General features: G+C 36.7%; 2 protein-coding genes and 1 long non-coding RNA gene across 3 annotated transcripts in view; 1 reads left to right on the top strand and 2 right to left on the bottom strand.

Moving 5' to 3' along the window:
- Positions 1-5,203, bottom strand: part of LOC138691482 (zinc finger protein 678-like) — a 27,608-nt gene extending 22,405 nt beyond the window's left edge. Inside the window, exon 1 of the mRNA XM_069813446.1 lies at positions 4,293-5,203. The gene's annotated coding sequence lies outside the window, so the exon portion shown is untranslated. The remainder of the gene's footprint in view (positions 1-4,292) is intronic.
- The window catches only part of LOC138691488 (uncharacterized), a 20,742-nt gene extending 8,702 nt beyond the window's left edge, over positions 1-12,040 (top strand). The window contains exon 3 of the long non-coding RNA XR_011329883.1: positions 11,909-12,040. This is a non-coding gene — a long non-coding RNA (uncharacterized lncRNA). The remainder of the gene's footprint in view (positions 1-11,908) is intronic.
- Positions 11,509-15,677, bottom strand: part of LOC138691484 (zinc finger protein 235-like) — a 63,880-nt gene continuing 59,711 nt past the window's right edge. Inside the window, exon 8 of the mRNA XM_069813451.1 lies at positions 11,509-15,677. The gene's annotated coding sequence lies outside the window, so the exon portion shown is untranslated.

The following is a 15,677-nucleotide window of genomic DNA, read 5'->3' as shown; positions in this document are numbered from 1 at the left end:
TATGACCTAAGTGAATGGAGACTGTCCATTGATGCTTCCAAGCGAAGTTTAAAGGATTTCCTCCTTCATAACGGAAACATTTCTGGTTCAGTGCCCGTTGCCTATTCAGTGATCCTCAAAAAATCATACACAAATTTGCAACTGCTGTTATTGCGACTAGACTATAGGAACACAACTGGCAAGTTTGTGATGATTTCAAAGTTTTTACGGTGTTGCTGGGTCAACAATCTGGTTTTACCACATGTCCATGCATTCTTTGCCTGTGGGATAGTAGGGCACGAGTTGATCACTGGACTATGAAAGACTAGCCATGACAAAATTTGGAAGTCGGTTGTAAGAATGTTGTGCGCCAAAGGCTTATGAGTTCTTCTAAAGTTGTGCTGCCATCTCTCCACATCAAGCTTGGCTTTAATGAAACAGCTTGTAAAAGCTTTAAATAAGGAAGGAGGCTGTTTTAAGTACATATGTGAAAAATTTCAACTACTATCTGAAGCAAATTCAAATAAGATATATATATTTAATGGTCCTGACATAAGAAAACATGTCTGGTGCAGCATTTAAAAACAGTATGGATGAAAAGGAGAAATCAGCATGGATGGTGTTTTGTGAAGTTGTTTTAAAATTTCTTGGCAACAAGGATCCTAATTACCGAAACATTGTGGTTAACATGCTTGAAGCATACAAGGAATTTGGTTGTAACATGAGTATCAAAATTTTGTTTTCTCAGCTAGATTATTTCGCCGAAAATCTAGGATTTTTCAGCTAAGAGTAAGATGAACGGTTTCACAAGGATCTGCAGGAGTTCGAAAGAAGGTACCAGGGACTTGGGAGCATCAGTATGCTTGATGATTATGGTTGGACGTTAAAGCGTGAAATACCTGAAGAGAAACATAAAAGTAAGAGGAATAGGAGGACTTTCTCAACTAAGAAGCAAGTGGTGTAATTTTTTGTCATATATTGTGCTAATTTATACATCCAATAGTGAAGTAAATAAGACAAAACAAAGCAAAAACACTCTAGTGAAATGTATGAACAAACATACGCATAATTTCAGTAAGTTGTGTCTTTTCAATATGGTTTTTGAATTTTAAATAAAAAAGTGAAATGAAAAAGTTTGTAATGAAATTGACCTAATTATAAAATACATTTAAAGTGATTTTGCACACAAACCTGACATGATAGAAGCCAACGGATTAAAAATTCGGATTCAGCACATCGACATTATATAAAATCACATTACGTAGTTAGGCAACAAACACAAAGTTGAAATTCGCAGGCTAGTGTAATACAACTGGGCCTTATCGCAGTTGTCTTGAAGTGCCAGCCTGGATGGCGCAAGCGGTAGAGGCACAGCATGGCTTTATCGCTTGGTCTGAAGGGTTGTGGGTTCGAGTCCCGCCTCGGGTATAGGTGTTGTGTACGTACTAATTTAAGGAAATCAGATAACAGAAATAAGATAAACAGAAAAAAACTTAGAAACGAAAAAAAAAAGTTCCGACCTGATTCTGTTGACAGATCATCACACAACGCGTGCTTTTGGTAAACACATAAACTATGGAAATCTCTATTACGACAGCGTAATATTGTAATTTATAAGTATGCATTAAGCGTGTTCATCAATGATTAAAAAAAATGTAATTAACGTTAACCGTTATTAGAGCATTATATTTTTGTATTGCAACGTTTGTACTATCATTGCATTGTAGTTTGAGAAGTTATGGCTTTCAAGGATTTTTAGGTTGTGTGAACAATTTGAACTTCTGTAACATTATGCAATTCAGTTACCGGTATTTATTTTTGTAAGTGGTATAGGCCATCATTTATAAAATGGGACTAATGTGTAGTGTGCCAAGTTATATGTTTAATTACCGCTCAAATAAGGAAGGACACATTACAACATTTGCTTTTCCTTCTAATAAAGAAAAACGAGAAAAATGGATTTTGAACCCGGTAAATGTGCTTATGTCCCGGTTCACACGAGCGGAATGTATGCGGAACGGCAGCCGCGCGGCGGTCGCACCATATTCTATGGCACACTAATTTAAATGTAGCAGTTCACACAGGACGGACAGTCTGCGGCAGCGGAACGTCTCCGCATGCCAGCTGCATCGCCCATAGCGGAACGGACACCGCACGATGGCCGCAAGTTCGCTTTGGGCTGTTGAATTATATAGTATCAATCACACGAGCGGACGCGGCAGTTTGGCGGCGAGTGTCCAGACGACATATCTTGGCTTTTACGAGAGCAGGACTCGATACCTTAGGTATGCTTTGGCCCTTTTTGTGTCTATAGGCCTATATGCGACGATCGTCCAAATCTGACACCTGACCTGAGTGACATTCGTGAATCTGATGCTGACAGGTGGGTCATTCTGCATCAGCCCCTAATAGAGCTAGGTCCCATTTCACAGACAAGTAGCCTGATAAGTCTCAGGGGCCGGAGTCCCAAGCCCTTCCTGTCATTGTCGGCTGACAGATAGGCATCCTATCTGAGCCCCAAACCCTTCCTATATCAGCATCGGAAATCCGTAAGCCCTTTTACTATTGCAGATGATAGATGAGGGGAAAGTGGAGAGTGTTGGTGGAATGATAGAGAGAAACGGGAGTACCCCAAGAAAACCCTCTGTAACGTCTGCTTGAGTGACAGTCGACATATCACACCTGTATTGTAGTACTGGCTGTTGCAATTTTTTTTAATTTGTAGTGGTACAGTGCACATTGTGATGTAGAGAAAGTTGACGTTGAGGTGATCGAGAATGAGAAAAGGCTATATATTTAGGACATTCAAAATGAAGAGTACAACGACAGAAACAAAAAATGTTCAGCATGGTATGAAATTTGTTCTGTACTGTTTCTCACTTTCAGGAAACATTCTGACGCAGAAAGGAAATGTGTTAATAAACAGTCCTTGTCAAATATTTCTCGCATAAGCCTATACAATAATACATAAATTATTTTAATTTATGACATTACCTTTTACTTCATTAATTTCTCTATGTAGTTTTTAATAAAAAGTGATAACACTGATAACATTTCAGTTTCTGAAAATAAAACAAACGGTAACCTTAACATAGTTCATTCCAGTACTCTATTTATTATTGATAATTCCTTCTAATCCCCTTCTACTACGAAATACGAAAAGCCTGAAATCTCATAAGGGCAACGGCCTCCTACAGGAGTGTAGGGTGAGCTGAAGGTCTACTACACTTGGGGAGCCAGTCCAAGAGAGCTTACACTATACACTTACAAACTAAACACATAAACAATTATACCAACTAAACACGAAAAACTATACATACTAAACACATAAATTATGCAAACTACACATCCACAAAAAAACTATGCAAACTAAACACACAAATTATAATCTGAACACATAAATATCCACACTAAACACACGATAAAAAGAAAAGAAAAAAATTACACAAACTGAACACATACATAGTCTTAACTCACACACAAACTAACTACACAAAAACCTATTCAAATTGCACACATAAATTGTACAGCCTAAACACACAAACTATCTAAACTAAACGCACAAAAACGATACAATTGAACACAAAACTTTTACTAACTAAATACATGAACTATACCCTTCTACTAAAGTATGGTAATATATGTACAGAAATATATTTTCTCCAAAGTGAATATGAAATTAAATACACTTGTTACTTATTCATTTCAACAATTACATGCATACAACTATTGACATTAATTTGTCATATATGTTATAGAAAGCATTCTATTGTAGGTTGTAAGAGTAATGGAATGGAGAAAAATTCTCTCCGGCGCCGGGATTTGAACCCGGATTTTCAGCTCTACGTGCTGATGCTTTATCCACTAAGCCACACCGGATACCACGCCGGCGTCGGACAGAATCGTCTCAGATTAAGCTCCAACTCTTGGGTTCCCTTTAGTGGCCGCCCTCTGCACTACGTCATAGATGTCTATGAACGTAGGACCGAAGTCCACACATGTGCTGAGGTGCACTCATTTTGAGTGACTAGTTGGCCGGGATCCGACGGCCACTAGAGGGAACCCAAGAGTTGGAGCTTAATCTGAGACGATTCTGTCTGACGGCGGGGTGGTATCCAGTGTGGCTTAGTGGATAAAGCATCAGCACGTAGAGCTGAAAACCCGGGTTCAAATCCCGGCTCCGGAGAGAATTTTTCTCCATTCCATTACTCTTACATCGTATGATGACGCAGAATATCTGCATGGAAACATCATATGTACTTCGGTACATTAAAATTATATATATATTCTATTGTAGGTATAGCCAGTCTTACGTTAATATATTCCTTCTGAAGGCATTTTTCAGAATATGATACAATAAAATTCATCTAAGCTGGGAAATGTCATTTTGAAGTTAATTAAAATAAACTGATTCCTCCTTGCGCAACTAGTTAAACAACACATGGAAAAGTTCCTTGTAATAAAGAAATGTTGACTGTTGGATGTACTCAATGTCTTCATCTTTACTTTTCTTATCAATAATTGCATTTCGAAGTACACTAGTACTGCTCGATTAGCGTCTATGGCGACTGTATACCTCAAAACCTTCCGTCCGTCCTTCATCCGCTCGTGTGGCCTCAAAATGGTACGGCCAACGCGCGACTGCCGTTCCGTAGACATTCCGCTTGTGTGATGTGCATTGCGTATTTTGCTGAAACTCATATAGTTCGGATGGACCACTGACCTCTATTCTACAACAATATGGAGCTCAATGGCCTGGATTCAGGAACGAAACACCAGATCTATGCTGCTGTGAATGTGGCGGCAATATTTTAGAGCACGCTCCTTACAAAAAAAAACCTTAAATATGTAGCACATTTACTTCGTACTAGTGATGGGCAAAGTCACTGCCATCGTGATCTAGACCAGGCCGTAATGCAGGTTGTGTGACGTCACTCGATGAGTCGGGCTTTTCTATTTGAGTATACGGAGCTGAGTGAAATATATTACTTTAATGCGTGTCGGCGCTCAATTTTATTTAATGTAATGTGTGTATAAGACCCCTTCACACTTCTTATTGCATAATATGTTGCAGAAATAATTACAAAACTGTGTTATTTTAATGTGAACGGAGTTTTACATGGTAACATAACCTGGTTGCATCAACATTTTAAGTTTGGAATGGAAGCTATTTTGAGATTTAATAAAGAAGAATTATTTATATTGTGATTTTAATTTAGCACATCTACCTTCCTTACTTGTACAAAATTTACCACAGTCCCTCCTATGAAATTAGTGTATGTACAGTTGTGTGTTAATCTGGTAGGTTAGATAATTACAATTCATTACAACCCAGTATAGTAGGGAACAAATAAATAATACAATTAAATTTTTATTCAATGTAATATGTGCATAAGTTCCATTAATGTGTTGCATAATGTGGCAGGAATAATAAATAAAAACTGTGTTATTTTTATGTGAAGGGAATTTACCATGTTAATATAACCTATCTGCGTCAACATTTTAGGCTTAAGTTGAGAACGAAAACGGTTTTGAGATTTAATAAAGAAGAATATATTTTTAGGATAAACTTCAGAACACGGTTACCGTCCTTACTTATAGGTAGACAATTCACCACAGTCCCTCCTATGAAATGTACATACGTCATATTACTTAGTAGCGCTGAGGTATAGTTCCGGTAATTTCTGAACTGAAAACAGTTGAATTTATTTTTTGTGGAGATGCATTTGATCCTATAAGCAAGGCATATTAAAATCCTGAACGAACCGAACTAATTTGTATATGCAAGATGTATGAATACAAAGGGAACTACCTCAGCGCTAGTTTAGCCCTAGTAACATATTAAACTAATCAGACTTCAGACTGGAGTACCGTCTGAAACGAATAAATACAATTGAAGTGTAGACAAATTGCATTTATGAGTTATACGTAGCGTTATGCTTAATTATAATGCATAATTGCGAATATGGAAATAAGGCAAGTACTGATAGAATAAACACAACCTATAACTTCAACACATTAAAATATACGTGCGATGCAACTGAAAATTGTTGAAACGTGCATAAATGAATGTGCAAGAATTTCGTAATGAAGCATGAGTGCTTTATTCCAACTAATTACAATTCTAGATACTGTAACAGTAATGAAAACTATAGGGTATAATTTTTCGTAATATACTATATGTATCTCGATTTTAGTTCAAATTGTGTATATTATCAAACGTCGTATTATTTACTCGTATAATGTAGGTTATTCACAAATAAAAAGGGCGCAATATTTTAAATTTAATAAGACAAATACGGTAAACTAACAATAATGGATTAGACAAGAGTAACATCGGTAACGCTGCACTTAGGCCTAATCACAACTTACTTTACATGCCAGTCAATGTTTCACTTTCAGGTATATATTATTACACATATTTAGCCTACTGTTTATAAGACCAAAATTTCACTTAAACCACATAAGGGCGCAATATTTAATCGAAATAAAGGCAGGTATTACACATACGAACTTTGCCTGCAACCACGTAATTTTCACACCAAAAATAATATTATACCTTAAATTGCAAGTAAATTGTGTCTCAAGTGTCTCACAATCACTGTTTAAAATTTTACTGACGCAATTACACTGCATTTCAGAGAAATATATGTTATTCTTCATGCACTGCAACTAAGTCATATGGTTGAAAGACCGCCTTTCGCGATCAGCTGTTAAGCGAGTCACGTGGTCTGCCTTACGGCCTGTATTAGATCACGATGGCAGTGGCAAAGTTATTCTTTTCCCGGAACAGTTCCGGTTCCGGAAAAATACTATGTTCCAAACAACAGTTACAACTTTAGATGAGTCGGAATCGTTCACTGATGCGAGCTATCCCTTTGACTCTTGCTCCATTTGAGGGGTCGTTCAAAAGAGCGGTACATTACTCTTCCTCTTCTACAAGATGCTCGCACATACGTTGGAGCACTCATCGCTCGGACTCCTCTTAAAATACGTTTTTGGCATGACATCATAGCACACAATCATGCTTCTCAATAGATAATAGATGATATTCCAATGAACATTCGAATCGGTTTGGAAAGTTGCTATGTATGCGGATAGAAGTACAGTCTATTATATACAGTCGCGAAGCTCAATATGTAGTAAAAATGCAAACATGGGTAGTTGCCCACCACTAGGATCGCTACTATCGCCTCATCATCGCAGATCTCTCCTAGCAGACGACAAAATACGTTACACTTTTGTTGTCGTGTTCTTTTGGAAAAATTAACACCTTCCTTCCATTATGGAAATATTAAATGCATAAAGTTAATTTATTATTTTAATGAAGTATATTAAATTCCACCATAAACTCGAAGATACCTGCAAGAAATAAGTTAATATAATTTTTGTTTGTGCAAAACGAACTGAAATTTATTATAATAGCTTCACTCATTCAAGATTATAGCGATAATTAACTACGAAACCAATAAATATTAATTTGCATTTCCCTTTACAACAATAATAATGGAAATATGAATTAATGGAGTAACTTACGTGTACCGGTACTTGTAGTGTATGCTTACGTAGTATACGAAGTGGGATGAGGTTAAGCAATAATAATCACACTAGAATTGGAAAGAAAACGTGATCAATAAATGTTATTGTAACAGACTTTTTCTACGTCTCTAGTAAAGCAACAAATAAAAATAACAACAAAATTAACAGCTATAATTAAAAACATATCCTTTGAAAAAAAAAGTAGGCCTAAGCAATAATAATCCCACCAGAATTGAAAATAAAACGTGATCAATAAATTTCATTAAAACAAACTTAATTTTTTTCTACGTCTTTAGTAAAATAACACTTAAAAATGATAACAAAATTAATAGCTACAATTAAAAATATATCCTCTGAAAAAAAAAGTAGAACTAACCTTTATTTCTCGGGAAATTTAGCAGCCTAAGTGACAGAACTTTAACTGGTATCTAATGTCCTTTCGGTTAGACTGAAACATTTCATTGTGAAATTTAAGGATATAATGTATTCCAACAGTCACAAAGAACTTCAAAATTAAGAGTTTTTTTTTCTGCACAGCATTCTTGTGGAAACCTAGGAACCTTCTGAATCTTTCGGAAATCGGAAAAAGGATAACTCTGGCCTCTTTCTCTTGCTGTTGCTACAATCTATATCACTACAAACGTCTCCTCCTTGTCCCATATTATTATTCCAATTATTATATTTTAGCCATTAACATTTTCATTACAACCAATAACGAACATTTCACAAGCATCAATGTGAAATACACAACGAGCTAGCACTCGATAGAAATACGACACAGTCCAAAGTCGACCATGGACAGTCTATTGTTTCTAGTTGCTAACCGCTTGGAGCGCTTTATCACGAGATTTGCAAAAAAACACCTCAAGCTTCGCGACTGTATATAGTAGACTGTGATAGAAGCTTCAAGTTTCGTGGTTATTATATAAACAGCTGCTGAATACAAGCTCAGAATGCAAATTGGTAGTCATGAAAATACGGTAAACAACTAAAAAAAAATTACCATGTCATTTAAAACGTATAGGTATGTAATTTTTGTTCTCCGTGGTATGTAGCAAAAAAAAAAAAAAGTAAAATCATTAATTTTTATGGTGAATTTTTACTACTGTACTGCCAGTATAGGAAATTAAAAACAAACACTCAAAATACCTTAGTTTTGTAGTGTGGAGTAGTAGAAACTCGATGTGATCACCGGGAGAGCTCTGGTCCCACCCAACCCGCCCTAAATAGATTCCTTATATAAAATCGTCGTACTTGAAGGAAGAAGGCGGCCATATTCCGTCCTTGTGACGTTATTTGAGATGGAGTGGGAGAATGATTGCAGTGCCGCTAACTGTGGTAACCATTCATATTATCTTACACGCATATAAAAACCTAATCTAACCTAACCTAACGTGCTACACATCTATGGTAACATTCCTAACGTTTAGCACACCTGTTGTAATATTCCTCACAGTTTCATTTCGTTTGCCGATATTGGCATCCCTGCTACGCTATAGCCTGGCGTCTGCTGGAACTCAAGAGTCATCTAGTGGAAGTGAAGTGAAACTGCTATTCTGTTAATTACATTTCCGAGTTGTTTCTGTGTTAACTACAAGAATTATTGTGTCATTGTAGTGATAAATGCATTTATATTGTACAATAAAAATTGAAATGTGTCGTGGCTGAGATAAAATTGTTGTAAATTGATTTCCAGCATCACAATCCCAGTGATAAACGTGTGAATATTCGTTAGGAGTCCGTTGGATGTGGCTGTAGATTAATAAAGATTGAACCATTATACAATTCAGTTACCGGTATTTATTTTTCTAAGTGGAATAGGCCATCATTTATAAAATGGGACTAATGTGTAGTGTGCCAGGTTATATATCTAATTACCGCTCAAGTAAGGAAGGACCCATTACAACATTTGCTTTTCTTTCTAATAAAGAAAAACGAGAAAAATGTATTTGTACCGGTAAATGTGCTTATATCTGCATTGAGTATTTTGCTGAAACTCATATGGTTCGGATGGACCACTGACCTCTATTCCACAACAATATGGAGCTCAATGGCCTGGATTCAGGAACGAAAAACCAGATTTATGCGACAATATTCTAGAGCTCACTCCTTACAAAAAAGTTCACTGATGCGAGCTATCTCTTTGACTCTCGCTCCATTTGAGGGGTCGTTCAAAAGAGCAGTACATTACTCTCCCTCTTCCACAAGATGCTCGCACATATGTTAGATCACTCATCGCTCGTACTCCTCTTAAAATACGTTTTTGGCATGACATCATAGCACACAATCATGTTTCTCAATAGATAATAGATGATAATCTAATGCACAATCGAATCGGTTTGGAAACTTGCTGTGTATGAGGACAGAAGCTTCAAGCTTCATGATTATTACAAACAGCTGTTGAATACAAGATCAGAATGCAACACTAATTAGTACATAGTCATGAAAATAAGGTAACCAACTAAAAAAATTCACCATGTCATTTAAAACGTGTAGCATGTAATTTTTGTTCTCCGTGTTACGTAGTAAAAAAACTAAACTCATTTATTCTTATGGTCAATCTTTATTTCTCTACAGCCACTTCGAACGGACTCCTAACGAATATTCACACGTTTATCACTGGGATTGTGGCGCTGGAAATCAACACTTTTATCTCAGCCACGACACATTTCAATATTTATTGCAGAATATAAATGGAATTATCACTACAACTACACAATAAATCGTAGGAAATATAATTAATATAGTCGCTATAATGTCTCTTCCGCCATGACGATGCACACACTTCCATAGACAAATAACAGATAGATATGCAGCTCAATGCTAAAACAATGCCAACATAGGCTGCCAGGACGACCGTAGAGCCACCTGTAGTCTTTTGTAAACAAAACGGTAACAGCATTTTTACCACCCACCTCTATTTGCTGAGTCGGTAACTACGTTCACTACTATACCAAGCCATTCTATTTACTAGTACAGAATGAATTATTTCTTTTAAAACATTTCACTTTTGGTGGAAATGTTTGAATGCAAATTTTATTTTTTTTTTATTGTATAATATACAATATTGCATATATATCTTGTAAAAGGCGAAGGTCTATTTGAAAAAAAAAATCACTACAATGTACAGAACTATTTATATTGCATTTTGATTATAATTTTATCCTCCTTTCCCAGCCCACCTGCCTGTAACAACAATCAATAGTTCTCAGCTTGGTATTTCAGTTTGGGAAGGAATGGAAAGGGAACTTTTAGGGATTTAAATTTCCTTCTACATTTTTTAAGCTAGCGACTTAATTTCTGTATTCAGGAACCTCTTGTTATTAGTATTAATGTCCGTAAGTTCCAGCAGTACCAGGTGAAAACTTTAGAGTTTATTATTATTTTATTTTCACCTATTTTAAAACATATCTATTCCCACAAAATATGTTACTGGTCTGACAAAAAATGAACATGCATATAATTTAACAGCAGATCCATAATTTGAATTTTGAATCCAGAGAGTTAAAAATCTTAATTCAATTTTTGTGTCTGACTAAATATTTCACATATTAATTTTGAAAATATTTACTTTACCCAAAAAAAAGTCTCAGCAGTTTTGTTAACCATACTTGTCAGAATATGCTGTAAAAATGTCAACTTTTTAGCATGAAATCTGTTGAAGCTTATATTATTTGAATCAGGAAATGGAGTAAAGGTAAAATGCGAGAATGACTACCATCACAAAAATCTGTTTGTAATTGTGAAACTAAACTAAACCATGAATTTTGAGAAAGATGGTGGTTATAAACTTGCCCCACATAAAAATGAAAAGTCACGGATAATTTTAATTCTGCAAATTGCATTTTTCTCGAAATCTAACCAAAATTTCACTCATCTCCCTCGACACATCCATACTACCCTCATATTTCACACAGCCGCCTCCTCCTCTACAGAACAATTTGGATCGAGCAGAGCAAGCGTAGTTACAAATGAACACAATAGACACAATAGTGTTCCAGAAATATTTATTTGTAAAGTAACATAAAAGAATGTGGAAGAAGCACAAAGAACACAAAATATATTGTACAGGTATTATTACTAAATTATCAAAATAATAAGGAACAACTCTCAGTGATCATTATTACTATTATTATGCATTCGTCTGGCTTTTAAAAGCCACTTTATTCATGCACTGACAGGGCACACTCTGTGAGTCTCCGTAGTGATTCTTTTACATTTACATACTTCTATTAATATCAGAAATACACAGTGCATTGTCGATTACACAGATCAATTAGGGATTACATTGCTAGATAATTGATTTACCTATGTATGAATTGGTATTATATATACGAGGTAGAGTGGAAAGTAAAAAACACAATAATTTTTTTCTGCATTGGTATTCCAGCTGGGATGTTCACATTTCACCGAGATATTGTTTGAAGTTTTCGCTACAGACACAATTTCTTTGCATGTGCAGCTCTAGCAAGAGAAGCATGAACTACGCAACAAAGATGGCGCGCTTGTTACTGTCGTCAACTTGTGAAGAGCAGCAAAGTGTTGTGCGATTTCTATTGGCTAAAGGAGTGAAATTCAAAGGGACATGTGTGGCATGTACAGGGAAGACTGTATGGACCTTAGCAACATCTCCAGGTAGTGCTCATTCTTCATAGACGGCTGCGAGAACCTGTGTGATTCGCCACATTCTGGGTGGCCGGGAACAGCTGCAACCCAGTGAAATGTCACAGGCATTGAGGCGTCAATTTTGAACGACCAGCAGATCCAACTGCAACCTTTTCTCAGCAGTTCAACATTTCATGTGGTGCTGTGTATGATGTTGTGCATGACACATTGAAATTTCATAAAGTTAGTGCCCGCTGGGTGCCAAAGAACAAGGGCCAGCGAATGATGACATGCTTGGACTACGTAACGTGTTACGCTTCAGAAGGGCATGACTTTCTGAAAGGAACTGTCACTGGTGGGCATACCATTATACGCCTGAAACAAAGCAGGCCTCTATGGAGTGGAAACATGCTGCTTCCCCAGTAATGAAAAAATTCAAAGTACGCAATCTGCTAAGAAAGTGCTTGTGACAATGTTCTGGGATATGCATGGTGTTGCTAAACACAGGACCACTGTGAATGCTGGCTACATACAAATGCTGTAAAGTAGCGTCATTCCCTTCATGGAAAACGCTGTAATATTAATGCTGACGATGTAAAACTTCATGACAATGCTTGCCCCCATGTTGTGGCTTCTGTTCTTGAGAAAATCAACATATTTGGTTGGGAGATGCTCCAGCATCCACCATACAGTTCAGGCTTTGTACCACCGGACTTTCATCTGTTTCGTCCCATGAAGAAATTCCTGGCTGGACATCGCTTTGCAACCGATGCAGAAGTGCAATTAACTGTCCGCAGATGGCTATACTCCAATAGAATGGACTTATATGAACAGAGTATACTGAAACTGGTACCACGATGGGAGAAATATGTTGAGAAAATTGGCGCTTATGTAGAAAAGTAGCTAAAAGATGTAGTTCATTTGTGCATTTTTTATTTTCGTTTACCTATTAAACTTTTTTCTTTAATTATTGTGAGTTACTTTCCAATCCACCCTTATATTAAGGAAAATGATATGGCATGTTGTACAATTAAGACAAAATACATACACATACTGTTATACTTATTACTTCACAAAATATATGTAGATTAAATGAAGAAAACTAGAAATATGATGAAAATTATACATAACAGAAGTTCTACAGTAAAAGCAGTGAAGTAACACAGATACTATATATACAGCAGTAATAGCATAGAAGTGCTGTTTAATGAAATTGTAAAATCTAGTGCGCTATTTTTTTTTAACATATAAAGAAAGGTATCAAATCTATTTACATATTTAATCACTCAATGGGTTTTTAATAAAGTTAAATATATGTGATTTTCAACATACAAATAAGTTTTGAGGTAAGTTATTTAACTTACAGGCAGAAAGTAAATGTCCCATACCAAGATTCATACAAAAAATACTGCTAACAGTATGTCAGTAAATTAAATAGTCACCCAGAATAACGTTGTAACCCTCATTTCTCATAAGTTGACTTTTTCGCGAATAATGGTTGTTAATGATGTGCTATGTGTAATGCTTGTACTTGTATTAAAATCAGCACACAAGTCTGAATGTCAACCTTGCTTTCAAAAATTAAAAGTATGTACAGTACAATGGGGTTTTCTTCATAATTTTAAGAATTTCATATGTCCTGATTACAACCTAATTTTGGGCGACTATTCAATTCTAACACAATTCAGAGCTGTGCGAACTGATCTCAACTGGAATGAAGGCCTGTACGAAAATAATACCACTTATCTAAACTTTCAAGTTTTGCAAAAGTAAGGAGTTCGGTGTGGACGTGATACTATAAAGCAAAAGTTGTAAATTCAATCTTTGAAGACTTCTCTCAGAGAAGCAACACTGCTCTTTTTGCCCAATTGTATAAGATGTCATATGGATGGCCATATAGCATAGTCGAAAGATATTGGTGGTGGAGTGGTAGAGAAAGATTGGCAGCAAGGTTCTCACGTTGGGCCAAAGGCCACCTGGCGCCCGAAGTTAGTACGAACCTTCACTCGTGCAGGACCAGTGACCATGCCTCTTAGGGCCGAAGTAAGTGTAAACCTTCATTCACACCACAATGGATTCCTAGGCCCCATGTTGACTGTTGTAACACTGGTGCCATCAAGCATTTGCATTTATACTCACAACTATTACTTATGGCCATCTCTTATGACTCAATTCATTGTTGACTTTAGTTTCTCACAGACTCAACTGCACAGGTTAATCAGAACTTATCCACAAACTAATCTTCACATTCACTTACATCCAATTAACTAACGATGATAAGCAATAGTGGAATGATGACAAGGAAATCGAACAACCCTGAAGAAACCTAGCCACCAGCCACTTTGGCACTAAGGACCTGCAGCTGATTACACGGTTAATGGGCATGCTGTTCGTTTAAAGTCTAGGCAACTCCTGACATGACAAATGAAGTGGTATTACTTTCATATCTACCTATGCTGCAGATTCTGGACTTTTTTCTTCGACATCTGCCCTACTTTAGCCATAGACTGGTTTGTTTTCTTGCACAACCAACGAATAGATATTTTTGTGACTCCTGTCACAATGTCATTGACTATTTGTTCGTAGTGAAGAGAACAACCAGTGGTCCTGATCCATTCAAAATCAGTAGCCTCCCTGATAACAGATGTGATACATCTTTCAATCCTATCTGAGTAAGCATGATCTTTCATCCAATTCTTTAAAAGAACTGCACAAAATCCAACAGTCTTTACCAACTTAACAGAAGGGTAGACGAAAGACTGTTGTCCAGCTCTGTGTTCTTTAAAAAATATGGATGTATGACATGGTAACAACTCCTCAGATACAAGACAATGCTTGCATGCATCACATTCCCAACCAAGGAGCTTCTTGGCAATGAAGCCACTGACATACGACACCGGAAAAATTCCCACATTATTATTCTCTACAACAGCATCTACCTCCTGCTGTATATTGTGAATGACATAATCTGGAATTTCGAAGGTGGCTGTCTCAATGTCCTGACTTCTAGATGGATCAGGGACTGAAGCATCAGGTTCACTCAGAAAGGACTTTAAATTGTCCAAAAGAGTGCGATCATCATCCTGCTCACAATTACTGCCATGAAGGCCTCTAAATGCAAGTCCATTGATGATAACAGTCTTTAGGGCATTTACAAACTGCCCCACAGTTGGGTTATCATTGGCACTGCAGTGCAAGCGAATAGCCCCAAATGTGTTTTCTAGAGGATCCTGATTCAGACTTAGAGTCTCGAGATACTCAAACTTCTCATTCTCACTCACCCTCTTCCAAACATGCTGGATACCATTTATGCTAGTGATCCAGCCATCTTGAGAAGGTGGTGGAGAGATGCGGCGTTTGGTTTCCTCGTTGAAAAATTCCCAGTTTCTGACCATAGGAGCAGCCTTTTTCCAATATTCTAAATGTTTGCTGGTACTGCTAAGTCTACAGCGCAGATCCTTACCATGTTGACACCATTGAAACTGTCGAACAGGGTATCAACCTCAGTGACAAAAGCAGATGTGTAGCCTATATCGACCTATCTTCCAGGAGTC

The sequence above is a fragment of the Periplaneta americana genome, chromosome 16 (genome assembly GCF_040183065.1).
Source record: "Periplaneta americana isolate PAMFEO1 chromosome 16, P.americana_PAMFEO1_priV1, whole genome shotgun sequence".
Classification (NCBI taxonomy): domain Eukaryota; kingdom Metazoa; phylum Arthropoda; class Insecta; order Blattodea; family Blattidae; genus Periplaneta; species Periplaneta americana.
This window is presented reverse-complemented; position numbering and strand designations above follow the sequence as displayed.